This window comes from Bombina bombina, chromosome 3 (assembly GCF_027579735.1).
Source record: "Bombina bombina isolate aBomBom1 chromosome 3, aBomBom1.pri, whole genome shotgun sequence".
In the NCBI taxonomy this organism is placed as follows: domain Eukaryota; kingdom Metazoa; phylum Chordata; class Amphibia; order Anura; family Bombinatoridae; genus Bombina; species Bombina bombina.
The window spans coordinates 44,366,394-44,380,012 of NC_069501.1; positions in this window are offsets into that span (position 1 = coordinate 44,366,394).

Below are 13,619 nucleotides of genomic sequence, written 5' to 3' on the forward strand. Positions count from 1 at the left end.
ATAACTACCTAGTTAAAATAAAGACACATTTACCTGTAAAATAAATCCTAACCTAAGTTACAATTACACCTAACACCACACTATAATTAAATTAATTCCCTAAACTACCTACAATTAAATACAATTAAATTAAAGAAACTAAAGTACGAAAAACAACAAACACTAAATTACAGAAAATAAAAAAAGAATTACAATTTTTTTTAAACTAATTATACTTAATCTAATCCCCCTAATAAAATAACAAAGCCCCCCAAAATAATAAAATTCCCTACCCTACACTAAATTACAAATAGCCCTTAAAAGGACCTTTTGCGGGGCATTGCCCCAAAGTAATCAGCTTTTTTACCTGTAAAAAAATACAATACCCCCCAACATTAAAACCACCACCCACACACCCAACCCTACTCTAAAACCCACTCAATCCCCCCTTAATAAAACCTAACACTATCCCCTGAAGATCACCCTACCTTGAGACGTCTTCACCCAGCTGGGCACAGAAGTGGACCTCCAGAGGGGCAGAAGTCTTCATCCGATCCGGCAAGAAGAGGACATCCCAGACCGGCAGAAGTCTTCATCCAGGCGGCATCTTCTATCTTCTTCCATCCGGAGTGGAGCGGGTCCATCTTGAAGACATTCGACGCGGAGCATCCTCTTTCATCCGACGGCGACGGAAGAATGAAGGTTCCTTTAACTGACGTCATTCAAGATGGCGTCCCTTCAATTCCGATTGGCTGATAGAATCCTATCAGCCAATCAGAATTAAGGTAGGAAAAATCCTATTGGCTGATGCAATCAGCCAATAGAATTGAAGTTCAATCCTATTGACTGATCCAATCAGCCAATAGGATTGAGCTTGCATTCTATTGGCTGTTCCAATCAGCCAATAGAATGCGAGCTCAATTCTATTGGCTGTTTGCATCAGCCAATAGGATTTTTCCTTCCTTAATTCCGATTGGCTGATAGGATTCTATCAGCCAATCGGAATGAAGGGACGCCATATTGGATGATGTCACTTTAAAGGAACCTTCATTCTTCAGTCGCCGTCGGATGGAAGAGGATGCTCCGTGTCGGATGCCTTCAAGATGGACCCGCTCCACTCCAGATGGAAGAAGATAGAAGATGCCGCCTGGATGAAGATTTCTGCCGGTCTGGATGTCCTCTTCTGGCCGGATCGGATGAAGACTTCTGCCCCTCTGGAGGTCCACTTGTGCCCGGCTGGGTGAAAACGTCTCAAGATAGGGTGATCTTCAAGGGGATTAGTGTTAGGTTTTATAAAGGGGGGATTGGGTGGGTTTTAAAGTAGGGTTGGGTGTGTGGGTGGTGGGTTTTAATGTTGGGGGGTATTGTATTTTTTTTTTACAGGTAAAAGAGCTGATTACTTTGGGGCAATGCCCCGCAAAAGGCCCTTTTAAGGGCTATTTGTAATTTAGTATAGGGTAGGGATTTTTTTTATTTTGGGGGTGCTTTTTTATTTTATTAGGGGGATTAGATTAGGTGTAATTAGTTTAAAATATCTGTAATTTATTTTTTATTTTCTGTAATTTAGTGTTTGTTGTTTTTCGTAATTTAGTTTATTTAATTTAATTGTAATTAATTGTAGGTATTTTATGTAATTAATTTAATGATAGTGTAGTGTTAGGTGTAATTATAACTTAGGTTAGGGTTTATTTTACAGTTAAATTTGTACTTATTTTAGCTTGGTAGTTATTAAATAGTTAATAACTATTTAATAACTATTGTACCTAGTTAAAATAAATACAAAGTTGCCTGTAAAATATATATAAACCCTAAGCTAGATACAATGTAACTATTAGTTATATTGTAGCTATCTTATAGTGATTATTGTAGTTTATCTAATAGTGATTACTGGGTTACCTCCACACTTGATAAAGACAGTTGCGGTATTCATATAGTAACTACAGGCCACCGCGTTGCGCAGTCAACTGGAAAACGGACAGAGAAGTTTATAAGACTCCAGGCAGTGGGCTACACACCATCTAACCCCTGTACCTGTTACCTTAGTACACTGCTCAGGGCCATAACTATATAACACCTTTGAGCTATGAAATAACAACAGGCCCTGTTGCTCACTCTCAAGCCACGTGGTATATTGACTGTGTATGGAACTTGCCGCACATAAGCAGTAATTTAAATTAAGTGGCACTCTGTCAGGGTACATGAAAGTGGACAAATATTTCCATAGACCCTCCCCCCACCAAAGATATCATGAGCCAAAGGGCTAAAGCAGATAAAAAGCAGCAAAAGCACACTGTGGAGATGCATGGTGAAACTCAAACTCCTGCAAAAGGCTTAGAGTCTCCAACGCAAGATCACAAATCTCTGTTACAGGAGCTTAAATCTTTCTTTCTTCCAAAGATGGACTCTTTGCAATCTGGGGTGGACACCCTTACAAGCGAGGTCCGGCAGTTTTCCTCGCGAATAAATGCAGCTAAATCTCGTATTTCAGATGTCGAGGATAGGCAGGCCAGCTCAGAGACAACACTTAAACAACTAACAAAACAAAATCAACTTCTTCGAGAGCGGGTCGATGACCTTGAGAACAGGAGTAGACGCAATTATTTGCGCATAGTGGGGGTCCCTGAGTCGGTGAAGGGGAAAGACCTCTTGGAGTTTGCCGCCCTCACATTCCCCAAGTTACTGGGAATACCCACTGACATCCTTCCCATAGATGTGGAAAGAGCCCACAGGATAGGGCCAGAGAGAACTCTTGAACATGCAAGTCAAAAACCTAGACAGGTCATATTGTAGATTCTACGAGCATACAGATCTCACAAAGAAGTTTTCTATGAGCGATCAAAATTACTGCTGTTTCAGGACTTCTCCATGGAGGTCACGAAACAAAGAAAGGAGTTCGCCCCCCTGTGTTCTCAACTACATGAACAGGGTCGCCAGGTGGCTCTGCTTTACCCTGCTAAGCTGCGCCTTCAGACACCGCATGGCACAACATTTTTCCACTCTCCTCAGGCCATCTGGCAACTGAGAATCATCATCCACCCACCTGATTAGCTGCATATTTGTCCTTAGAAATTCTAAGACTATCTCTCTGGACTATGCTAAAATACATGGAGATGTCAATTCTTTTTATTCTGGCCAAGAAGTTGGCCGAGGACTGGCTCCTGAAAGAACTTACTCGACTGGGTTGGAGCAAACTCTTAAGAAAGTTGGTAATACTTGTAGGCCTTTGGGCTCTGGTTTGTTTATATGTTTCTCTTTTTCTCCCCCATTTATATTTTATATCACAGAGTTACTACTGTTGGAAAGTATGAATATTCACAGTACTGTCTTGCTGTAATGTTGTGGGGTGGGGGGGGGGGACAGGGAAGCTTGTATGCCTTTTTTTTCAGGTCTGTTTGGGACGAAGTCTCGGGTAATGGTACACTCACTACCTCAGGAAGCGGTTTTGTCCCACTGTTTGATTTGTTTTGTTTTAGTGTAATGTTTCTTGGGGTGTATTCGTGGTTATGTTATAATGTGGGGGGGGGGGTGGAGGGGTCAAGGTGATTTAAACTTTTTCCTTTACAGGTATGTTGGGAGTAGTGCCCCTAATAATAGTGTAACCCTCATGTCAGGAAGAAGGCTTTTCAAATGCATGATTGGTATTGTCTTGAAGCGCTATTCCAAATGGTATTGGCACTGTTATTTTTTTTTTTTTTTCTCCCACCCCCTCTCCTCTTCCCTTTGATCGCTGGCTCTGCCTCCAATTTTATATCCCCAATAACTTAGTTTTATATGCCTATTAAAATTATAACTTGGGGGGGGCGGAGCCAACTGCCAAGCAGAACAGTCGCACCGGAGGGGAGCTCCACATATTTTAATGACTATAACTACATTTTTCGTAACCTACTAATTTAAAAGTGCTTCAATATTGCCTAGATGTGTTGGTCAGCCATCTTTAGAAGTCTTGAGAGCTATTTTGGGTTCCAGGACTAATCAGGCAGAGTTGTGCTTAAGGCCTGAGGTGCCAAGCCCAAAACATATGGACAAGATACTATATCTGTAACTGCACAATGTTTTTTGCCTAATCTAAGCTGAATGTGGCATTGCTATTGCACAGGAGAAGCTGACCTAAATCACTAGGAGATCTGGACGACTACCCGGAGTTTAAGTCGCAGTACTGATGTAGCGAGGTTCTTACAACGGATAAGCAACAACGCCATCTTGACTCCAGCTTAGGCGGCCTTAACTCTGCTATGGACGTCTCCACACAATAACGGAACAAAGCCTCACCAAAATACAGAAATAACCAGAGTGCACTGCTTACCGGTTTTCTCCCTTGGAACATGGAGGTGGAGATTAATACTGTCCAGAGACTACTGCTGGAGCTAGATCGAAAGCTCGATGCCGGTTTTTGCAGACATCAGGGCTATAATTAGAGGTGCGCACATAGCGCAGGTCATCCCTGCAACCGAGACATCCTTTGAACCCCAAGGACCAAAAAGAAGATCCTCAACACCCGACACTAAGGGGAGTACATCAGTTTGCCACATATCCTCTCCTTTTGACCCAGCTATGATGGATATGTTTATCTACTAGCAGGAGATCGCTGTCATTGCGGCACCAGTAGTTGGGAACACTCACGTTATGAAGCCGTATAATCTCTGCTTTGCCGGTCCCTCAAAGCCCATTAAGACTGTGCAGCTACCAGGAGATTTCTCAGTCCTTGATGTGCAGACCTACGAGTTTACTGTTTACCGCTATGCTCAGGCAGATGTCAGAACTGGTGTAGGGTAAAGAAAACACTCACCTATTCCCCCTACGTTAGAGAACTCTTGCCTCTATACCTCTGGACTAAAGTCTGAGTCAAAGTCCTGTTTATGTTTGATTTACTCTTGCAGCAATCTGCCCTTCCAAGTTTTAATTTATATATATATATAGGTTATTCATACCTCCCAACATTTCAAAATTCAAAAGAGGGACACCCTCCCCCCCGCAAAAAAAAAAATCTGTTGTGGGCGGGGCTTAAAAAAATCATAAGACCAAAGTAATATAAATAAAATTATTAATAAATTCATAGATTTTAATACACTTAGGCAGCAAATCAAACACAAGCTCAAACCACTGGTATGGCTATGTGAGCTATGTATTTAATTATCCTTTGCAAAGACATTGCTAATATTTTTATCTTTTTTTTTTTTTTTTAAATAATTTTTATTGAGGTAAATACATAGACATCACTACAATCATAAGGTAAAGTACACTTCGAGCAAACATTACATATTTTTCAGGGTTGTACATTCTCAATATGCATCTGACATGAAAGCAGAGTATCACAGTATCAACAACTTAGTACAACCCCCTTGGTATCACAGGCATATTATACAGTGTTTAGGTAAATCTACCAAGTGAGATACATGATACTATACCAAGTTGAAATACAACTCTCTAATGACAATATAGGGCAGGAGCCCTTGAAATGTAAGTAGCAATGCCTATTATACACACAAGATAACATATAACATAGTACCTCAGTTTTTCCTATTTCAACCGGTTTAATCTGACGTACATCCTCCATAAAGTACGAAGTCACTTATGAACTTCCCCTTCCCTGTAGTAATATTCAGTCGGAGGGAAGACTCCATAGGCCCCTATTTGACCTTCAATGAAATAAATCAATAACATATACTCTCCACAGGTAAGCCGCACTAGAGGGAGTAAAAGGTATGAGCTTCAGGGGAAAGCGCCCTTTAACAGGCTAAAAAAAGCTCTATAGGAAGTATTGCGCTCGCCCCCTGTGGAGCAATTACAGGTCCATGGTAAGAACTACATAAGTGGGCCATTATAAACATTAAGAAGAATAAGGATGGGCAGAGACTTCTCAAATCTGCCCTTAGAAATTACCTTAGTGGGGGGGGGGAACTAACGTTGTGTATGACCTGCTCCTTCTATATAGATATGGTCTCTGTGTGTATTATAAGAACTATATAACTATATACATATAATTAAATACAAGGGGTATAAGCAGAATGACCAGGTATAAGTCAACCCTAGGGTACAAAAATTCAAAATTCCACTATTTCTGGAACATACTGTAAGCCCATCCCAAACTGTAAAATAGGCATAGGTCCCCCCCTAGCTCAATAGTAATTAGAAATATTAGTAAGAATCCCTTCATGGATCCAGGGGATAAGCCATGTGCTACCATCTGTATTTACGGGAGGGAATATAGTTCCAAAATAATACATAACATCAGAGGGTATAGGGAAGCTTGGAAAAGGTTTATGAAACAGTGCACATATTGTTGCAATGTCGAGCACCTTTAGAAACCTGTATAAATCTATCAAGATATAGAGTAGTGCAACTGCCATACGTATGTGCAACATTAATATAAATACCATAGAAGGTATAACATAGCAAAGCAATCCCCATTACTTACTATATATATATATATATACCCCCTTCTAAGTGCAAATCTACTTTTGGACTCCTGTAGACATAAGAACATTCTTGTAAAATATATTGGACACAGGGCTATCATACAGTTAGGCAAAAGGAGGGAGAGAAACAGAATTAAAAAAAATAACAGGAATAAAGTCTTTTTTTTTTTTTTTTTCTTTCAGATTAAACAGGCAGCCATAGATAAAAATGTCCAGCTTGAAATTCTCAACCAACACCTGACCTACGGGAACAAAGGCAATGCAAAAAGAATGTTAGCTTACAGTCCTTGCATGGCGAGAGGGGGCAGGCAGGGTGGAAGATCCGGGGTGCAACAAGGCAGCCAAGATTGACTCGTTTTTGCATAGTAGTGACCCCAACTTGTGGGGCATTGCCAGCTAATGGTGCGCACTGTAAAGCTCCTGGTACTATCATAATTACTCTAGATGGGCATGAGCCACACTCTGGGGAGCCGGCCGCACTCCCCCCAGCGCCAACCCACAGCCCAATCTGAGCATATCCATCTGTACGGACCTTCAGAGTCCCGACAACTCCACTACCACGCACATTATCCTCGTGTGCTCTTGAATCTGTTACCACACAGCTGAGCACATTTCTTAATGACCAAGTCAGCGGAAGTACTCCGCTCGCATATCTGCTCCTGAAGGCTCCCATAGCACCGCTCCACCTCACCGTCAGTTGGCTGCAAACAGGTAGGTATGCAGGAAGGAGATCGTACCGGGGCAGTCCCCAGATTCAAAGCAGCGCCCGTTGCTCTCCCATCAGACCGCAGATCTTCTCTTGCTTCATTTACAGATGATATCATGTCATCTAATCTTTTACAAAATACATTTTCAAACTCCTCCAAGTAGTTCTGCACCACAACAAGTAGCTCTGCCATAGCAAGTAATCTAAATCAGCTGCGTGGTAGACCACAACTCTCAGAGGGCTTCAGCACAAACCAAGCCCAGCGTGCACAATAGACCTTTACTCTCCTCCACCTAGGGAATTCCCCCTCCGATTCACCAGATAGCTTTCAGTCCGATAGAAGGTACACGTAGAATGTGTAAATCTCACTTTAGTAGGCTTAAGACTCAATAAATCAAGTAAAATTAATACTGTTTCTCGGAGCTCCAGCACTATACGTCTGCTCTGTTTGAACGTTAGCTCCACCCCCCAAATATTTTTATCTTAATTGGACATTTAATAATAAATTCTTTAAAACTGCTCTCTGCATTCCCCCATTAATATTCGAAAATTTTCTGGCCTTTAAAGTCAGCAAAAATGCACAGTAGCACACTACATAGTATACACTTATACATGCAGATACACACACACACATACATAGCATACACTTACACATGCAGATACACACACACTACATAGCATACACTTATACATGCAGATACACACACACACTACATAGTATACACTTATACATGCAGATACACACACACACTACATAGCATACACTTACACATGCAGATACACACCCACTACATAGCATACACTTATACATGCAGATACACACACACTACATAGCATACACTTACACATGAAGATACACACACACACTACATAGTATACACTTATACAGGCAGACACACACACATTACATAGCATACACTTATACATGCAGATACACACACACACTACATAGCATACACTTACACATGAAGATACACACACACTACATAGAATACACTTATACATGCAGATACACACACACTACATAGCATATACATGTATCTGCATTATACATGCAGATACACACACACACTACATAGTATACACTTATACATGCAGATACACACACACTACATAGTATACACTTACACGTGCAGATACACACACACTACATAGCATACACTTATACATGCAGATACACACACACACACTACATAGCATATACATGTATCTGCATTATACATGCAGATACACACACACACACACTACATAGTATACACTTATACATGCAGATACACACACACACACACTACATAGCATACACTTACACGTGCAGATACACACACACACTACATAGCATATGCTTATACATGCAGATACACACACACTACATAGCATACACTTACACATGAAGATACACACACTACATAGCATACACTTACACATAAAGATACACACACACTACATAGCATACACTTATACAGGCAGACACACACACATTACATAGCATACACTTATACATGCAGATACACACTTAAACATGCAGATACACATACACACACTACATAGCTTACATTTATACATGCACACACACACACACACTACATAGCATAAACTTTATACATGCAAGATACACACACACAGTTATTGATACAGATAGACACACACTACATCATATATGGGCATCTGTAATTCATTGTATGGGGTCCTGGGGTTGGCAAGCACATTAGCTGGCAGTCTGCGGCTGCCACTGTGCGTTACCCTGGTATTAGCACTGCTCATTGTATAAAACTGAAGGCATGCTAGTATTATCACCAGGGGTTAGACATCATCGCTACCAGAGGTAGGTTAGAGAGGTCACCCATTATCCGAGTGTATACAGCCTTCTTACTCCGGCTTAACCCACACACCATTCCTTTTCCACAGGGAATCTAAAAGGTATCTAACCCTGTGAGAGCAAAGCCAGCTGCTTCTGAGTATGGGCCCAACAGAATTAAAAAAAAAAAATTTTTTTTTTTAAATGCCGGGGCAAATCGGGACAGATGGCTAGCAACCCAGGACAGGGGGGACAGACCCCTAAAATCGTGACTGTCCGCGAAAATCGGGACAGTTGGGGGGTATGGGTTATTTTTCAATGCGATACTAATTTAGGCAGGAGGTTGTTTGGAAATACAGTTCATGTGTGTACCCTCCTCTAGTGGTGTTATTATACAATGTCACCCTCTGCTTTAGGGCTTATACAGTAGATAAATAATTTATCTTTCCCTTTTCCTGCTACCCTCATGTATTGTATTTACTGATCATTTTACAAGTTTTGCAATGGGTATTATGAGCTCAACTAACACTGCTAAAATATCCTGATAATAGATGTAATTAATAGTTGTCGCCACTAGAGGGGAGTCATAGCCTGGTTACAGTTTGCTCTGTACGATGTGATCTTGTAGCCTATGTCATTCACCTGTATCCCCCCCTGACCTCTCTGTGCCGAGATTTAAGTTTAGCCCCCATAAATACATCTTATGAACATGGATTCAGGTCATCTCTGGGAACTTCAGCTCTAATTTTACATTATCGTATGTATTATACACAGTATCTGCTTTGTTTTTTTATTTCTGAGAGGCAGTCCATCTTAATATAACTGTGTTATTTTCATTATGTCAGTTATCTTTTAACCTGGTTAATTGTTCTTAATAAGTTTGGGGTAGACTGTGAGCTGGTATACAAATAGCACACTTCTGATCTAACATAACTCTGTCAGTAGTGGATTATAAATCTGTTTACTTAAGCGCCAACTACACCTATGTGCCCGGATAAAGGTGAAACCTAGCTCTCCACCGAGAAAATGTAGCTATAAATCAAAGGGATTTCCAGGCGCCAATAAACAAAGGCTAGGTGTGCCAAGAATGTGATAAAAGTAGATTTTAATAAACAGTGTAGCTAATAATCATAAAATTGAACGAATCGATAATAAAAACAATTATAATCAGAGAGTTACATCTAATTCATGGATCCATGAAGGTACAGTATAAAAACAAGCATAACACATAAAATTAAAATGAAAAAAATATGCTTGAATAGCCTAAGTGTGATCAAAGGCTTATAGAATAAAAACATAAATGCTGTTTAGAGCTGGGTAGGTAACAGATATGACACTGGTTAACAAAGTGATAATAATAGCAATAACAACTTATATCCGGATAAAGTGTCCTAAATGTCCTGGTACTGGTATATTTGAAAAAAGGAAAAGTCCCACAGATAAAGTCAATCCCAATCCTTAGTGTATTCTTTGTTGCAATTTAAAATGTGTGTCCCAAAAAACAATCCAAATCCAACGTATCCACAAAAATCAAAAAAATTGAAAAATATAAAAATCAAAACAACGTGTAGAAAAAAGAAGAAAAATGTGAAAAATCAAAAATGTATATAAAAATGAAAAAATTAGAAAATTGTGAATCAATGTGCTGGTAAACAAGTACTAGAAATGTGCTTAGTACTAAAAACAAATAGTAGTGAGTCTTCCAATCCTAATCAATAGAGTATAGAAACTTTTCTCATCCCTGATTCTTCTGTTGTGAAGGTGTAATGTAAAAAATAAAAAGCACTCATACATAAAATTGAAGAACGCAAAAGGTACCTGTGGAGAAAGAATGAAAACAATGTGTGGCAAATTCTTAAATAATAACTCCAATAGGAAATAGGCTTACCAGTCTACGCGTTTCGGCCCCTCTAGGCCGTTATCAAAACTGGTTATTAGTAGGTGTTGTTGGCCTTTTATAGCCCGTTTCGCCACTGAGTTTTACTTTATTATATTTTGTTATTATCCCTTTTCTAGCCACTACTATGTAGTGGTATTATGTCCGCTAGAAGTTCATAATAGTTTGGTGTGTTAAATCCAAATTCATAACATAAGACTTTTTACCGAGCTCAGCCTCCGTTATGAGTGACGTCACTTCCGGTTGGGGTGGTTGCCGATAATTGCGGCTATTTATCAGGTTCCCCGATTTAGAATCCACACTACGCTAAGGATGTCTTTAATTGACATAGTGGGATGTGGTTGTTTTATTATTAGAGTCCAATGTCCGAATTTGTATTTTTTGCTAGTATCCCGATTTTGGGCTCTCCCATTGGATGTGACGTCACCTGTCAGTCACATAGTGATTGGATGCGCTAGCAGACGTATATTCAACAATTCCTTTGTTATTTAATAATACCATTGTTGGCACTTGGGTTTTTTTATATATTCATTTGTATTTGATATGTAAATAAATATAATTTAATATCATGATTTAATTATCATGAGGGGTTGGTGTAAAATAGCGCTCGGGCACATTTGGCGATATACCAAGATTTGAACTGTCTATTTGGCTTAAACTTATCTTCTAGCTACCAATAGTTAGATATTTTGAAACAGTGTATAATGTGTGATCTATACTTGTGTCATTTTATCATATCAATTAGAGAAATAGGTTATTTCACTTGATGATACTCAAGATTTATAGAAAGTTATTCTTATTTCTTTTTCAGCGTGGTATTACTTTAGATGTTACTCTGCTTCCGTATCCCTGGGTATCGCTCCCTAATATTTGTAATCTAATGAATGATTTATTCCAATTAGGATATATTCTATATCAGAGGAGTATGAACATTTTCTGATGTGCATTTATTCAATCATAGAAAAAAAGGTTTAGTAGAGAGATCTTTTATTTAAATTTATAATAATAGTAATAGCAAGAGGTGTTAGTGAGAGGTGCTTGGTTCATAATGTTAAACATCATAAAGCTCTAGTTAATCTTTATAATGAACAACATTCTTGCTATTAGTAGATATTATTCCCTAATAGTAATCCTTATTTGGATCTGTATTTCCTATAGATGGATTCTTGTTATAGTCTTATGTGCAAATCTAGGTGTTAGAAGACTTCAAACATGTTGATTTAATTGTGTTTTTAGTTCCAATATACTCTATCTCTTACTCGTCATTTCTTGTTATATATAAATGGCCCTATAGAAGAATTAACATATTTTCGTGTGTTTAACTAACCCAAGGGTTATTGGGTATAAAAATAAGGAATATGTATAAAGGAAATTCTATAGATCAAGGAAAATATAAAAAATATAAAATATAAAGAGCAGCTATCTAGAATGCAGGCATCTATCTAAATTGCTTAACATATTGTTAGAATAATTATACTTATACTTAAGAGTTGGACTAGGGAATATGTATACTCACTGTGAATTTTATCTCTAGAGGGAACAGTGTATATAATATCTCTGGAGGAGAAATAATCCATATAAAGATATGGTTTTACGATCCATAAACCAATTTATGGAAGAGATATCTGATATAAGTAGGGGGGGGGGGGAGGGAATTACACAACAGAGTCTAGTTATGTGAGATAGCTTAATGGTACCTCTTGCTATTACTATTATTATAAATTTAAATAAAAGATCTCTCTACTAAACCTTTTTTTCTATGATTGAATAAATGCACATCAGAAAATGTTCATACTCCTCTGATATAGAATATATCCTAATTGGAATAAATCATTCATTAGATTACAAATATTAGGGAGCGATACCCAGGGATACGGAAGCAGAGTAACATCTAAAGTAATACCACGCTGAAAAAGAAATAAGAATAACTTTCTATAAATCTTGAGTATCATCAAGTGAAATAACCTATTTCTCTAATTGATATGATAAAATGACACAAGTATAGATCACACATTATACACTGTTTCAAAATATCTAACTATTGGTAGCTAGAAGATAAGTTTAAGCCAAATAGACAGTTCAAATCTTGGTATATCGCCAAATGTGCCCGAGCGCTATTTTACACCAACCCCTCATGATAATTAAATCATATTATTTACATGATAATTAAATTATATTTATTTACATATCAAATACAAATGAATATATAAAAAAAACCAAGTGCCAACAATGGTATTATTAAATAACAAAGGAATTGTTGAATATACGTCTGCTAGCGCATCCAATCACTATGTGACTGACAGGTGACGTCACATCCAATGGGAGAGCCCGAAAATCGGGATACTAGCAAAAAATACAATTTCGGACATTGGACTCTAATAATAAAACAACCACATCCCACTATGTCAATTAAAGACATCCTTAGCGTAGTGTGGATTCTAAATCGGGGAACCTGATAAATAGCCGCAATTATCGGCAACCACCCCAACCGGAAGTGACGTCACTCATAACGGAGGCTGAGCTCGGTAAAAAGTCTTATGTTATGAATTTGGATTTAACACACCAAACTATTATGAACTTCTAGCGGACATAATACCACTACATAGTAGTGGCTAGAAAAGGGATAATAACAAAATATAATAAAGTAAAACTCAGTGGCGAAACCGGAAGTTACCGGAAAACCTTACTTCCGGTCAATCAGATAAGAGGGCTATAAAAGGCCAACAACACCTACTAATAACCAGTCTTGATAACGGCCTAGAGGGGCCGAAACGCGTAGACTGGTAAGCCTATTTCCTATTTGAGTTATTATTTAAGAATTTGCCA